Here is a 10,000-nt window from a genome sequence, read left to right as displayed (position 1 = left end):
CCCCCATCTATCTGAATGATCGGTCTCAACTCGGGAGGAAGAACCGGTAATAGACATAAAACCATCCATTCTGGTTCTATATTTGTTCGAATAAAATGCTTAGCCAATTCCATGCGTCTAACCAAAAAATCCTTTCTTCTTCCAATTTTTCGATCTTCCCATTCATTACCCGCGAGGCCTTCTTCTCCTAATTCTTTCCATTCGACCAACGAATAATCGATAAGAATTCGCAAATCTAGATCGGTTAATTGTTCTCGAATAGCACCTGCTCCAGTAGAAATTTCTCGATTTCGAAATGTATGAAATGTATCGAAACCTTGGGTAGTAAAAAAAAGTGGGATACTGTATTTCCAGGATTGAATTTCATATTCGAATGAACCTCGTAATCGTAAGAAAGTAGGTTTTTTAGCGATGGGCCTAGCAAAAGCAAAATTAGGATAGGGCCCTACAGGATCTCTCCCCCCCCCCCTCAAAATCGGACATGAGAGTTTCCTCTCATCCGGCTCAAGTAGTTACACCAAATAAAGATAAAGAAAGGAGTTCTCGCTTTCAAATTCTAGAACCCCCCCCAAAAAAAGGTCTACTCTTTACTCAAGTTCCAAAGAAACATTTCATTGATTCATTCTTCTTTTATTGATTTATATTTTCTTAATTCTTTATTCAATTCGAAATTAGGACATAAATGAAATGTGAAATTCTTGAGTAGTCTACTTCCCCTCGAATGATGAATCCTCTTAAATTAAAGGAGTGTCATAAGGGATTTACTTGTCTATGTACCCTTCCATTCGATCTCTTAGGTCCTGCCTTACCTTACCTCGACGGTTATACCACGATGCCCTTAACTTAAAGCCTAAGCCTATATGCGATGTATAGACTCCTGCAACCATGACATATTTGTTTACTTGAACATAATTTCATTTCTTTCTAAAAGAACTAAAAGAAATGAGAATGGTTAATTCCACAAAAGAAAGAAGTCTTTTTTTTTCACGAGGTACAACTCAAAATTCCTATTTATTTATTTTTACTGACTCGACCATAGACCAATTCCCTTTTTATTTGGGAGTATTGAATACACCCATAATTCTGAGCTTCATGTTACTCCTCCCAAGAGACATGTCATGTCAGATCCAGGGCATCCCAATTCGATTGAATGGGATGACAGTTTCTCATTGCTAATCGGTAAAATCATAATTTCGATCAAATCACACATCGCAGTATACTAGACCCTCTAATTCTTTAAGAGGTTTATCTAAAAGATTGGCGATATAACTAGGACGACGTTTCAAATACCATACATGAGTTACTGGACATGCCAGTTTTATGTATCCCATTTGATATCTTCGTATCCGATAATCAACAAATTCAACTCCGCATTGTTCACAAAATTTAGGGCCCTGCTTTTCATTTCCAATTACTCGATAATTTCCACAAGCGCAAATTCCACTTTTTATAGGTCCAAAAATTCTTTCACAAAATAATCCATCCTTTTCCGGTTTATTGGTTTTGTAATGAAAAGTATAGGGTTTTGTCACCTCTCCAACGGTTTCTCCATTAGGTAGGATTTTATTGGCCCAAGCACTTATTTGTTGGGGAGAAACTGAGCCAATTCGGAGTTGTTGATGTTTATATCGGTCGATCATAGAAGACAAATTCTGATTCATTCCGATTAAGCTTCCTTCCTATTAATCTGGAAGTTCTTCTCAGATACAAGGAAATGATTCAGTTCCAGAGCCAAAGATCGTAATTCTCGGACGAGCAATCGAAAAGATTCTGGAGCATTTTCAGGTTTAGGTATTGTTCCTCCAATGATCATAGTACCAAGTACTTCTTGGCGAGCTCTAATATGATCAGATTTATAAGTAAGCATTTCTTGTAAAATATGAGCAACACCAAATCCCTCTAGAGCCCAAACCTCCATTTCTCCTACCCGTTGTCCTCCTTGCTTGGACCTTCCTCTAAGTGGTTGTTGTGTAACAAGTGTATAATGTCCACTGGAACGCCCATGTATTTTATCATCAACTTGATGAATTAATTTCAAGATATAAGGTTTTCCTATTATAACAGGTTGTTCAAAAGGGTCCCCCGTTCTTCCATCAAATAGTCTGCTTTTTCCTGGATACTCGGGTTCAAATACCCATGGATTCGCTGTTTGCTTACCGGCTTCATATAATTCGGAAAACACTAGTTTTCTCGAAGCCTCTTGTTCATATCTCTCATCAAACGGTGCTATTCGATAATGTCTATCTAGTAGACTCCCTGCTAACCCAAGCGAGCATTCAAATATCTGTCCCACATTCATTCGTGAAGGGACTCCTAATGGGTTGAAGACCATATCAACAGGTCTTCCGTCTTGCAAATAAGGCATATCCTGTCTAGGTAAAATTTTGGAAATGATACCCTTATTTCCATGTCTTCCGGCTACTTTATCGCCTACTTTCATTTCGCGTTTCTGTGAAATATATACACGAATCGTTTCCGGATTATAACTAGAACCCCCTTTTTTCTGGATCCATCTCACATCGATGACTCGACCCCTCCCACCTATAGGTAATTTTAGACAAGTTTCCTTTGAAGTGGATACCTGAATCCCAAGTATGGCCCGTAATAATCTATCTTCTGGAGCATATGATGATTCTTTCGCCACCTGAGGCGTTAATTTACCTACTAAAATATCGCCCGTCTCCACCCAAGATCCCAGCATCACAATTCCATTTTTGTCTAAATTGCGGAGTAAATGGGCTTCTAGGTGCGATATTTCGTTAGTGATTCTTTCAGGACCTTGGCTTGTCACATGAGTCTGAATTTCATATTTTCGTATGTGAAAAGAAGTATAAATATCTTCATATACTAGACGCTCGCTAATGAGTACCGCATCCTCAAAATTGTAACCTTCCCATGGCATATAAGCTACTAATACGTTTTTGCCCAAAGCGAGTTCGCCACCAACCGTAGCGGCACCATCCGCTAAAATCTGTCCCTTTTTAATGCATTTACCCCGCTGAACCCGGGGAGTTTGATGCATACAAGTATTTTTGTTGGAACGTTGATACATAACTAATGGAATGCTTAGAGTATCCCCATTACCCGATAAAATAATCTTGTCAGTATCGGTAGAAATGATCTTTCCCTCTTGATCGGCTATAGCGGGAACCCCTGAATCTAGAGCCAATTGGCGTTCCAACCCAGTTCCAACAATGCACTTCTCGGAACGCGAAAGCGGAACTGCTTGGCGTTGCATATTAGAACTCATTAAAGCCCGATTCGCGTCATTATGCTCGATAAAAGGAATGAGGGAAGCTCCCATAGAAAAATATTGAAAAGGAAAAATACTTCGAAGATGAACTTGTTCCCATGCAATAGTCAGGAATTCTTGGCGGTATCGAGCCGGAACAACCTGTTCTTCCTGAATACCCTGATTCAAGGCCAAAGAATTTCCTGCCGCTACCATATAATATTCATCTCGACTTGGGGATAAATAAAGCATCTGTGCTTTTTTTGATCTCTCAAATATTTTATAAAATGGACTTTCTAGAGACCCCCAACGACCAATCCTGGCATGAATTGCTAAGGATCCAATAAGTCCAACATTGATTCCTTCAGACGTGTCAATTGGGCAAATGCGTCCATAGTAACTAGGATGGATATCTCGTATCCGAAAATTAGCAGTTCGCCCGGTCAATCCTCCGGGGCCCAAATAACTCAATTTTCTCCCATGAACTATTTGTGTCAATGGATTTGTTCGATCCAAAACTTGAGACAATGGGTGTAATCCGAAAAAGGATTCATAAGTGGTTGTTAATGGAGTCGAAGTTACCAAATTCTGAGGAGTCGGTATCAATTTATGCCTAATTGCTCCGCATATAGTTCCTCTAACTACATTTTCTAAACGAACCAGAGCCAATCCGAATTGATCTTGTAAGAGATCCGCTACAGAACGAATACGCTTATTTTTCAAATGATTCATATCGTCAAGTGTACCCATTCCAAATTTCATTCCAATCAAATGATCCGCAGCTGCCAATATATCTCGCGGTAACAAAAATGTATTGTTCTGAGGTATATTAAGATTCAGTCTCTGGTTCATATTTCGTCGACCAATCCTTCCTAATTCACATCTTTGCTGAAAGAATTTCTTTTGTAATTCCTTACACAAGGATTCAGAAAATACCGGATCCCCGCCTACACAAGAAAATTGTTGATAAAACTCCAAAATGGCATTTTCTTTTGACCCAATTTTTTTTTTTTCCTTATCGGTCAGGAAAGACAAGAAAATTTCAGGGTAGCAAACATTCTCTAGAATTTCTCTTAGATTCGAACCCATAGCTGATGATAGAACTAGAATAGATATTTTCTGTTTCCTACTTACACGAGCCCATATCCTTGCTTTTCTATCAATCTCTAATTCGAACCTCCCCCCCCAATCTGATATTATGGTACCAGTATAGACCGAAATTCCGTTAGGATCCAATTCTGATCGATAATAGATACCGGGGCTTTGCAATATTTGATTGATCACAATTCTGTATATTCCATTTACTATAGAAGTTCCGAGGGAGTTCATTAAAGGAATGTTTCCAATAAAAATTGTTTGTTCTTGCATATCCTTACTGGTTTTCAAAATTAATCCTGCGGATACATATAATTTAGAAGAATATGTGAGTGATTCATATACAGCATCCCTTTCTTTTATCAACGGTTCCACCAATTGATATGTTTCCACAAATAATTGAAATTCAATTTCTTGATCTGTATCTTCAATTTTTGGAAACTTATCAAGTTCTTCTGTTAAGCCCCGATCCATGAACCCACAAAATCCTTCAAATTGTATCTGATTCAACCCAGGTATTGTATACATTTCCCCATTTTCATTCCCGAGCATTTTGAATTTCCCATTTATCAAAAAAATCCCATTCTTTTCTCATTCTTCATCGAATCATATGAATCGATCTAATAATGATGGAATTGAATTTCTATTCTGTTTACTGAATCACATGAAATTTTATCTAACTCCATATACCATATAATATATATGGAATGTATGAAATGCGTATGAACGGAAGAAGAAAAATTATACTCAAATTTTAATTTATATTTATAACAAACAGCTACATAAAAGAATTGATAAATGCCATTTAGCCTTATGGAGTTTTGTATAGAATATCAAAAAAAAAAATAATAATTCAATTTCTACCATTATTATGATATTCCATATTCCAATCCGATTGAATACCAGAAAAATGAAATGAATTCCTGATTTGATCTGTTCGTTGAGATAAAGACAAAATAATCATAAAATATATATCGGGAGAGAGTTGATTTTTCTAGCACTTAATTTTTTCATAGATTCCATTGTTCTGTTCAAAAAATGATTCGCAGAGAAGAGAGATGTTTTTACCCATTTTTTAGTTTTTTATTTTTTAGTAGAATATTTAGAATATGATTGAAGTGCGTACGAAAAGAGGGCTTGTATTTATTAAACATATGCAGATATAGCATTTCTATTTATATATGTCTTTCCTCTTTTCTTTTTATTCCATTATAGCTCTCTAGTGGAGACAACACATGGCGTGCTCTATCAAAAATTCTATTTTTTCTTTAATTTTAATCTATTCAATGAAAAATTGAAACACGATAATTTCTTGCTGATTCCCTATGGACATCATATCTAGATAGATAAAATACCTCATTAGATAACTAGAGCTGTGTAACAACTTATGTTCGGGGGTTTACATAGACTCATAATTGCTGTTATATTATTATAATATAATTTATAATTATATAATTTATAATTGAAATTAAGAAAGTTTTTTTATTGAATTGAAAAATTGAAAAAAAAAATCAATACTAATTAGTTATGTATCCATTTTTATTTTCTTATACCATTAGAGAAAGACAAGTGAAGAAGAATCGTCCATAAATTTGCCGTCAATAGTTAATAGTTAATGGTTCCAATTTTTTTGTCCTGCATTTTTACTTTTGTAACTGAGAATCCACATTTTCTTTTTCAATAGAAAAGAAAAAAGAAAGGGAAAGTTTTTGTTTTTAGATATTGTGTGTCTTGAGATACTATAACCAATTGAAGGTATGGATCCAATCTAAAAATAAAAAGGGGATACTCTCATTTTTTTGTTTGTAGCCTTTTGGCGACATGGCCGAGCGGTAAGGCGGGGGACTGCAAATCCCTTATTCCCCAGTTCAAATCCGGGTGTCGCCTGATCAACAAAAAACGCGAAATCCTATATTCTGTTTTGCTGATATAACTCGACCAATTTTCTCCGGCAAAAACAAGTGTAAGAAAAGGACTCTTGATACTTTCTTGATTATAAACTTGATTATAAACTTCCGGAGGTTTTGTTTTCTAAAGTGTTGTAAATCCTTACGTCTAGGATTCAAGGAAAAACTAGAGTAGTGGAAGGGAATGAGTAAATCTTGATATGGTAGCCCCTCCCCTACTAATAGAGGGGCTACTATCGGAGTCTTGAATTAGATTGGATAACGGGAGTGTTTAATTAACTAATGAATGGTTGTAGAAGGGTTGGAAGATACTTTGTATACAGACTGATGAAAGTCTCTGAGTGTTCAGGCATCCAATCAATATTAGATTGGATGGATAATTGGCTTTTACTTAATAAGGGACACCAAAAGAAAGAAGAAGTCTTATTATTGCTACATGTGAGTAACATTCTTTTGATACTTCCAAAAGTGTTACTGCGTATTTTGCTTGTGCTTAATGGTTCTCGATTTTACTAGAAATCATATAAGAACTTGTTATAAGCGGATTTATTGAAGTGTTTCATCAACGGTGGTGTGTCAGAATTCCCTTTTCCTTTTGACTCTGCACCGGTAATTCCACTATTATTAGTGAACAATAATGGAAAAATTCCTTCCTATTTGTTTCATATTCATAGAAATTAGGGGACATAATACACATGGATATAGTAAGTCTTGCTTGGGCTGCTTTAATGGTAGTCTTTACATTTTCCCTTTCACTCGTAGTATGGGGAAGAAGTGGACTCTAGGGGTACTTCTAATTGGGTTGAGGAATCAAACCGTATCAATTGTTTTCTAGATCGTTTTGCAAAGCCTTTTTAACTATTTTATTAGTCTTCATTTCGAAATTCTTGGATTCTAGTGGAGTAATGTATTCTATGAATAATACCCTTTCAATCAAAATCAAACAAACATTTCAATAATTCCCATGTTCGTATTTCGAAAGTAAAAGGGATACGGATGATAGGCAATTTATTAAAAAAAAAAAAGAATTCTTCCTAAATTTTCTATTTTGATGAACCAGCTCTTACCAGAGTTATATATGGACAATGAGGGACAAGGAACCCCCCCCCCTTTTTTTTTTCTGTATTTGTTTGTTTTTATTTCCTTCCCTCTTTACTGTTACTGTTCAAAGAGAAAAAAAGTAGTTCTTTTATTTAATAAGATCTTGCCTTAGTGTAGTCACATATTGCACACTTACCCCCTGTTTTATTTATTATTTTAGGAATTTTATTTATGCCATGCTTTATTGACTCATTTCATATCATGGATCAAAGAAAAGAAGTTAAATTAAAAATCGGTTCCATGAAATGAAAGAATTAGAAAATCGTAAGACTTGCCTTTCAATTATTTCAGATTGATTGAAATCAACACAAATAAAATAGATCAAGCGAAGAAATAAAATTGAGATACTATGTACATTACATATATTTCATTACATATATTTAATTGATATCGACATGTATGAAGATACATATTGTAGATTCATCTATATTAAGCTTGTATCTTTATACATTACAATAATAGATATGGATAGTATGGTAGAAAGATTCATATTTTTTTTCTACCATACTATCGAGTTTGATAGGATACTGCTGATTCTAGTCCATTCATTTTATTTAATTTATTTAAGACGTGAAATTGGAATCCTTTTTTTCTTAAATCCTTGATAAAAAGTCAAGTTTCATTCAAATTAATCACTTTGACTGACAGTTTTTACGTATATTATAAGTAAAAAGGCGGTAGGAACTAGAATGAACAGCGCTGTAGCAATAAATGCGAGAATATTTACTTCCATAATTTCATTGTTTTTTTTACTTCGCAATAACTCGGGATTTAATCCCATAGAGATGATAAATTTGTCGCTTGTAAATTCAATGCGATGACTTACATTTCAATGACATCGAATCGGATCAATATCATGAATAACAATATCTAAGCTATCAAATCGATTCACCGTCGAGAATTGAATAGTATAACATAGGAAGCTCTTTTATCCACACCGAATACAAAATTGGATTCCTGGCCCAATCAAAAGAATTCCTTTCCTTTATTTCTATATATTCTTTTCCACTCTTTCTTTTCGATAATCTACCGCCTTCCTTGTACAATCATCTGATGATGTATCATCTGACTGCTTTTCCACTTTCACCGTTTACAAATAGTTTACAAATAAACCCCAACAAAAAATGGAAAGGAAAAAATAAATAAAAAAGGCTATCCTTGGGAATGAAATTCTTTCATTTGTATTCCCTTTCACAGAAAATGGAGGGATCAATTGATGTATTTTTTTTTTATTGTATCCGTCGGGACTGACGGGGCTCGAACCCGCAGCTTCCGCCTTGACAGGGCGGTGCTCTGACCAATTGAACTACAATCCCAGGGCAATAAAGAAAAGTGTACAGCATAGATATTCTTATGATTTCATTCAAGCCATTTTCTATTTAAATTTTAGATTCGAATCGCCGTGTTGTAACAAACAAAGGCGCGAGTGATATATTGATATCCATACGGGTATGCGCTTTAGTGAGAGCAACGCGGATTACTAGTTACTAGTAATCCTTTCGTTATTGCCAAATCGATCGATAATCAATTTTAAAATGAAAAAAAAAAAAGAGTCTTTTTTCTTTACTTTACTCTTTCTTTTCATTAAACTTTATACTTAATGATCCTGATATGAATCTAGATCATTATCAAGGTCAGAATTTATGGGAACAAATAAATAGAACAAATAAAAAACAAATAGCGGTAGGGATGGATATATCAGAAAATTGGACTTTTTTTATTCTTCCCTAATTTTTTTGTTTGGCTTTTCTGGAAAACAAAATACAAAAAAATGGGCATTTTATGTTATGGCGGATCAGCGAATTATTGGGCCGAGCTGGATTTGAACCAGCGTAGACATATTGCCAACGAATTTACAGTCCGTCCCCATTAACCGCTCGGGCATCGACCCAGGAAGAATCAATTATAGGTTTATTGATAATCCATGATCAACTTCCTTTCGTAGTACCCTACCCCCAGGGGAAGTCGAATCCCCGCTGCCTCCTTGAAAGAGAGATGTCCTGAACCGCTAGACGATGGGGGCATATTTGCCTGACCGACATCATACTATGCTCATAGTATGAACAGTTTTTTGAAATTGTCAATATAATGGAATGATATGACTAGATCCGAAAGCTTTTTCCATCTTTTATGATTTTCCATTTTTGATTCATGATTTATACTCATAAATCATTCATTTGAATCGCCACTCTATTCTATATAGAAATAAATTAGATATAGAAATAAATTAGATAAATTCAATCTATTATATTATTATATTATATAAATCGATATTATAAAAAGAAACTAGATTATATTAATAATACAAAGTATAAGATCCTTTCGGGAAGTGATTGGTCTGACATAAACATAAAAAGGGGAGTTAAACTTCATTTCTTCCACTTTCATTCTTCATTTCTTCCACTTTCATTCATTGATTCACTCATTATTAAGATTAAGACGAGACAGGCGTATTTCTATCTCACACTAAGCCAGGAAATTAACAAAAAGTAAATCTGGAATTTTGGGAAGAGGGAGCAAGAAGTTATCGAAAATTATGTGTGTTTTTTTTTTTTTCTAAAAATTGGGTTCGGTGGACAAAGCAAATCTCTTCATCACATGTTTCGATAAAATATATTGGATCCATGTCGAATTGCTAAGGTACATCTATTAATCAAATCAAATA

At 34.9% G+C, this 10,000-nt stretch overlaps 3 non-coding genes across 3 annotated transcripts; 1 reads left to right on the top strand and 2 right to left on the bottom strand.

The window, feature by feature from the left end:
• Positions 1-6,142: 6,142 nt before the first annotated feature.
• On the top strand, positions 6,143-6,214 carry TRNAC-GCA (transfer RNA cysteine (anticodon GCA)). Its single transcript has one exon. It is a non-coding gene; the product is annotated as a tRNA-Cys (tRNA).
• A 2,363-nt stretch (positions 6,215-8,577) lies between these two features.
• On the bottom strand, positions 8,578-8,651 carry TRNAD-GUC (transfer RNA aspartic acid (anticodon GUC)). The gene has a single exon. It is a non-coding gene; the product is annotated as a tRNA-Asp (tRNA).
• Positions 8,652-9,142: 491 nt separating this feature from the next.
• TRNAY-GUA (transfer RNA tyrosine (anticodon GUA)) lies at positions 9,143-9,226 on the bottom strand. Its single transcript has one exon. It is a non-coding gene; the product is annotated as a tRNA-Tyr (tRNA).
• Positions 9,227-10,000: the final 774 nt, after the last annotated feature.

This window comes from Durio zibethinus, unplaced genomic scaffold (assembly GCF_047325235.1).
Source record: "Durio zibethinus cultivar Kanyao isolate XHJ-2024 unplaced genomic scaffold, ASM4732523v1 HiC_scaffold_197, whole genome shotgun sequence".
In the NCBI taxonomy this organism is placed as follows: domain Eukaryota; kingdom Viridiplantae; phylum Streptophyta; class Magnoliopsida; order Malvales; family Malvaceae; genus Durio; species Durio zibethinus.
The sequence above is the reverse complement of the archived record's forward strand: the minus strand, read 5'-3'. Positions and strand labels throughout refer to the sequence as shown.